The sequence below is a fragment of the Sardina pilchardus genome, chromosome 17 (genome assembly GCF_963854185.1).
Source record: "Sardina pilchardus chromosome 17, fSarPil1.1, whole genome shotgun sequence".
NCBI classification, from domain to species: domain Eukaryota; kingdom Metazoa; phylum Chordata; class Actinopteri; order Clupeiformes; family Clupeidae; genus Sardina; species Sardina pilchardus.
The window spans coordinates 1,426,697-1,433,395 of NC_085010.1; positions in this window are offsets into that span (position 1 = coordinate 1,426,697).

Genomic DNA, 6,699 nt, shown 5'->3' on the forward strand with positions numbered 1-6,699 from the left:
CAGTGTCCATGTCATGCCATGGCTGGTATTTAACACACCCCAGAGTAAAGGGAAATTTGACATGAGATGTCTTTTTGTCTAGTCTATTTCTCCTGGACATAAGGTTTTGCCCATTTTCTCCTATTTCTTCATTTCAGCTCCTGAGAAAGTTGCTAAATGCTACTGACTGCCTTAAATTGTGCTAAGTCAAGTCAAGGGTAACACAATGGCCACTTAAAGCGTTTCTGACATAGACAATGACATCATAAGCATCCCATATCAAGTCAGTGGACATTAGACAGTGATGTTTCTACTGGTGTAAACAACACGCAACATGGTATATTACTATTTAATAGGCTAGCCCATCAGTAGAGCTCCAGAAGCACAGGTTAACTGTCCTGAGTGGTTCCTCGAAGAGAAACACAGATCACCGATCAAGACATCACCAGCTCAATGTATGGACCTCTGACAGTGCAACATATAGTGCCAATAGCATTGCTGGCCATCTGGAGAACTCTGGAAAGCAGTATGGTGGAAGTCTGAAGTCATAAGATATCTCTCAAAACAGATTAGCAGCTTGAAGTCCCAGTTCCAAGTTCCTTAGTAATCTGTCAATCCAGACATCAGACAACTAATGTTAGCATGGCAGCTCATCAGCAACTCTGTAGACCAGATAAAGCAAAAGAAAGAGTTCAGAAAGAAAATTATAGGCAAGAATGTTAATGGTAAAGGCTATCAGACCATCTTCGAACAGCTTGATGTTTCTGTGTTTACAGCTGCACATGATATTAAGTTTAAAGTTCATGGAACTGTGTCTCACCTCCCTGAATGTGGCTACAAGTGAAAAAATTGACCAGACTGAACAGAAGGACAGTGTGTGAATTGGAAGACAAAGTGGCAAAGAAAACTCCAAGGTCAAGGTGCGGGTACTGCTGAAATCGCTTAATGTTAAGTCACCTCTGGTAGAAATGTCCTTTGGACTGATGATACATTTGAATGAAAAAAGTATCACAGCTAATGCACCCCCTTAGAATTGTAGGGTTTTAACTACATTCTGAGATATTCAGCTTCAAAGTTTTAGAATTAAATACAGTAGAGTTGTATTGATAATGGAACACAACCAATGTCCAAAAATGCATACAACTTCTGAACTTCAAGAAACACCTTTCCTCACCTATGAACCTTATAATTCACACAACCCTATCCTTCACACAATGGAATCTGTAAAAAGACACGACAGCACATGCTTCTCCTAGTGCAACTTCCTGACAGAGAGAAGCATAATCTTAACAATCACTGGTACCTCTCAGTCCCAGACTCCATAAAGAACCCTCCACAACCCATTCACCAATGCTTTGAGTTTCTCCCATCAGACAGATATTTTTAGCGCTTCTGGCCGGGGAGAGATCCTACAAAAACTCTTACATTCAGACTGTGATGTGCATGTTAAACAAGGACAAAACGTCACTTAATATTACAAGTTAGCACAGATACTCATTTAATGTGCCCATGCCTAAAATTATATGTTCATATTTCATTAATCTATCATTTTAAAAAATATTATACAGCACCCAAATCCCTTATATTAGCCTCTAACCCAAGACATATCTTACATTGTGATAAAAAATAAAGTTATTTGAATCCTTGAATACTAGATAAGTAATAATTCTATAACAAACCACTGACCAAATGGTGAGAAATGCAGGGTCTTTGAGCTATATTTAAACATGCTCAGCCACTTAGCAAGTGTTGAATTTCACAAAGCTGCTTTTATTTATAGTTCTGTTGTTCTCTGACTGGGATTAACCTTCAACAGAGTGCTGGAGGAGATGCTGGATAGACCAAGATGAAGCATGTGTGCGTGTCTGTTTAGTGTTTGGATATGGATTACAATGTCACTCAGCACTTTGCCATGTGAGAGATTCCCAAATGCCTACTTGACTGCTTTAAATGTATGAAAGTATTGTTCATCAACAGTATAGCAATGATATAATGGTGTTTGAAAAATAATAGATATATATGACATGTCTGACGTACTTGTGGTACTTCCACAATCCACACATGCTATAAACTTCTATGAGATTCCCATTAGTTTGAGGCTATGAGTCTGTGCGTGACCTTGCCAGAGAATATTTTGTAGAGTATAACAGAAGCGTTACAAGTGTGAGATTTGTTTGCAAACAACATGCATCTATTTTAAACAATAGTCAGATGTGTTATTCATATGAAGTGCAAATGTATGTGCAACATATTACACGTCATATTGTACATACTGGTGACACATTGTAGAATGTTGGATAGGTGACAAAAATCTAAATGTATTGAACAACTCCTTTGATCATTGGAGGATAAGCTTCAGTTCGTGGATATGTTTTAGGTCTGGCAACCCACTGACATAGTCAATGGCCATCTAACCAGTGTTATGTCTCCATAAAAGGAGACTCCCCCACCCTCTAGTTACTCTGACCACAATATCATCTATCTCATTCCTATATATAAACAGACCATTCTGTACAATTCTGTAAATCTCTGGTTTATATATAGGAATGAGATAGATGATATTGTGGTCAGAGTAATCTATAAGACTTTGGTTTGAATAATGATGAACTTGCTGACACTCACTACAGCTGTGCCATGTCTTCCAAGGACAATGTCATTAAAATGATAAAGTGAGCCCTAACAACAAAGTCGTGGATTAACCTCCTAAATTCCTGAAAGTGTGCTGGGGACAAAACATAGAACCCTTCATAAAGATACAAGAGCAAGAGAGGTCAGTGAAAAAAATGAAAAGGGCCACATTACAATGTGTACAAGTTGTAGGAAAGTTTAAACAGGTACCAAGGCAACTTCAGATGGAATGAAAAATGAAAAGTACAATGTTGAAAACATGCCAGTGTGCATTGCTGGATATGAGAATAAATACGAACTAGCTGAAACAGTAAACATCTTATGTGCTTTTGTTGATGTAAAAAAGACACAGCAGAAATTACAGTACAGACAAACAAAGTAACCTACAGAGATATAACTGGGAAAGAGAAAATAATATTCTACCCCTGAACATTACCTGAACATACATTCATTTACAGTATGTGTACATTTAGTGACTGCTCACCAACTGGCCTGTAAATGGCCAGACAGTTTACTGAGAATATCTTGAGTAGAAGTAAGAGATGGAGACAAATTGACAAGCGTGATTTATTTTTGCCAAGAGAATGTGCTGGACTCTAGGGCGGTGCCAGGGGGGAGCTAGGTTGTGCTACAGCTCCCCCTGGATTGGCCATAGCACCTCCAAGAAAATACTGGTTTATATCTCATTTGAAAATATTGAATAGTAAAAAATACATTTTGAATAGTAACATTCTTAGTTTGGGCTGTGAACATCATATCATATATATATATATATTTTTTTTTTTTAATTATAGGCCTACTTGAAGATAGACAACAAAAGCTTCCTAATTCTAATGAGATATCATGTTTCACTGTCAATCTTAAAAATAAACAGTTAATTTACAGTAATTTACATTTATGGAATGTGGAAGACTGGTATATGTTCAGTTGATGGAATAACAGTATAAGTCCAATTCATCATATCACTTTAAACCACTGGAGGTCTAATTCCTTTATCTTAATTTCAATACACTTACAGAGCATCTCTTTCTTTAATTTTTATCATTTAACACCGACCTCGCTTAGAGAGCGCATAAATAATCATCCCATTCATTAATTTAAGAAATAAATAAATGCATAAATAAACAAATACCTATATTATTCCTATTATACAACATATAAGACATACAAGTCACATCCTATAAGTATATATCAATAAACACACTATACTCTGCCATAACCTGCACATGGCCTACTGTACGCGTACTAGGCTACTCTTTGCATTCTAATTTTTCATAAAATGCTTGGGCCTCTGCTGGCATGTAGGCTAGCATTGTCATGAGGTCACAGAGCTTCTCCTTCTTGACGAGTAGAGGGTCCTCGTAAGCTTGAGCATATGTGGTGGAGAACAAGGGAGCTTGAGGTGGTTGATGTTTCCTCTGTTTGGTTATTTGCCAAGTGTTCCATCCCTCATTACATAGTGGCTGTGGCTGGATTTTGTGTGCACATACCATGGATCAGCAGTCAAATCATGATTCAATAAGAAATTAAGAATACTTCCTTCACACAAATATCTCCAACACTGATTATTTTTTTAAATTAACAAATTATTTTTTAAAATAAACTTCCTGTGCACTTCCAAAGTTCTCTGTATCTTGTTTTAAATGTCAGGACCCTCAGAAGTCTACCACTGCAGTGTGAAGTTACTTGGAACCTTTTTAATGGTTTAAAAATAGCGATTTAGCTGCATAGGCTACGTTATGCCCAACAGGTAGCTGCAAGCCTACTGCAGTATTTTGGATAATTTCATCCTAATTTGTCACAAAGTTAATCAGAAAGTTCACCCACCACCATTTACAGTAATGTCACAGCAGCAAGATGAAGATACCCAGTGATGACTCAGACTCACTTAACGTGTCTGAGGTCAGGAAGAACAGTTGGTAGGCAGAAATTTTGATTAGACCCCTCCTCCGCCTTGCAAAAACATAAACTTTATAGTTGTCTACACTTAACATGATCAGTGCACTGCATATTTCTCTTAAATATTACAATCAACTAATTTGTTTTAGTTATGACAGAGAGTTTTCGCAAAACACACAAACATTAGTAATGACGACCTTTTTTTCTGAAGGCAGTATAATGTCCTTTGAACAACTTAAAATCACATTTGAGATTACAAACAAAGATTTCTGGCTATACCTTCAAATTAGATCACAACTTACAAAACATTTTGCACATAACGCACATTTTGCACATAACGCACATAACATAACATATACAACTCCAAGAACTATCCAATATAGAAAAACAACATATTATGGTTATAATAAAAATGGGCACTTGAGCAGCAAAATGTACAAGATGATAAATAACTGGAAAAGTGATGCTTACATCGCTGGAAAAGGTCTGGGAGAAAGACTTAGAGGCAAATACAGATTCGGACAGTTGGCAATCAATTTGGCAAAAAATGCATACAGTATATAGGATATCAAAAGCGCAATAACACTATACAAGTGGCTACAAATGGCTACAAACATTTGAATCACTAATGAGTCTGGAACAAATGTCTAACTATACACAGGTATTCAAAACATTTGGCATCAAATCACACAAATTTAATTGCCTGTTATCGTTAGCCATATGTAGGTAGGTATGAGTACATGTACTGTATGCAGGAGATGTGTAGATAGACATGTTGCAGTATGAACACAGATACAGTATATGATGCACAAATAAACATGTAGATATGGTAGATAAGTCTGTTTGTGAATTGTCTGTTTGTGACTTGTATGTAGTCACTTGTGCAAGTATGCATTTCCATATGCATGCAGGTGTGTATGTATCGTAGGCTATGTGCTAATTGTGTGTGCATTACTATGCAAGTATGTAAGAATGTACTTGTATGCATGTATTTATTATTGTAGTTATTTACAAGATAGCTTATGAGATCTAATCCACTATTTCATCCATCAAAAAGACTTTTTGTTACTTTAAGTATTGTTATTTTTTTTATTTTATTTTAATTTATGTATATGATATGACTCCCCGAGCAGCCCCCCCCCCCCCAAAAAAAAATAATAATAATAAAAAAAAATATATATATATATAGCCTATATACTATTTTGTACAATTAGTCAATTGTGTAGTGGATATCAGGTATTGTCCAATATGTTTAACAGTTTGTGCAGCATCCCTCTCTCCAACACCAACTCCAGAGCTGTCACTGAATGGCTATTGCTTATTATTCAGTGTTTGGGGTCACTTGCTCTGATGCTGCTGCCCCTAGACAGCAGCGAAAGAAATTGCACTTGGAACAACAGTCTGATAAAACACCCAGTCCAGTTGTTAATGTGCACACCAACATATTTGTAGTCCCTCCTAATGTCCACCCCAATTAGTCACACACACACACACACACACGCACAGGATATTTTCTTTTACTATAGGAAAATACACGTGTGTGTGTGCGTGCATTTTCCTAGTATAGTCTTATTCTTCTATAGTAGCCTATGTCCTTACTAACACATATGATTCCTAGAATATCTATAGTATAATAATAGTTTGTCCCAAAATGCTATAAGATTTTGTTCTTTTCCATTAGCCCTGGAAAGAGAACATCAACGTGATTATGGCTTACCGTGCATGTGCTTTGACCAGACCAATCAAAATGTTTCTTGCTTGTAAAGGACAATTGCAGTAACCATGTAATAGGTTAACATGTTAGGTGATTGGCTGCTAATGTCTGAAGAGCCCAATGTAAATCATTGTTATTTGTCACATTTAGCCTATAATGCCCCACAAATTACCTGAATTCACACTATAACCATGCTGGACAGCTAAATATATATCACAACGATGTAAAACTATTTGGAGAGAAGACATGCGCGTCTGGTTGCCTTGGTGCTGACATCATCCCCAGTCTACAATGCGTCGACCAATCTGTTGTGTTGTACCCCATAGTCCATCAACTGCATCAGCACCACTCCCCCGTATCTTCATAGTGGGACAATCCATTCCGCATCCTCCGCGTAAACAGCTGAGAGTCACAGTATCCGGAAAAGGTTGAGCCACCGCTTCTCGGCTACATCGATTGAAAATCAGAGCTAGATAGTC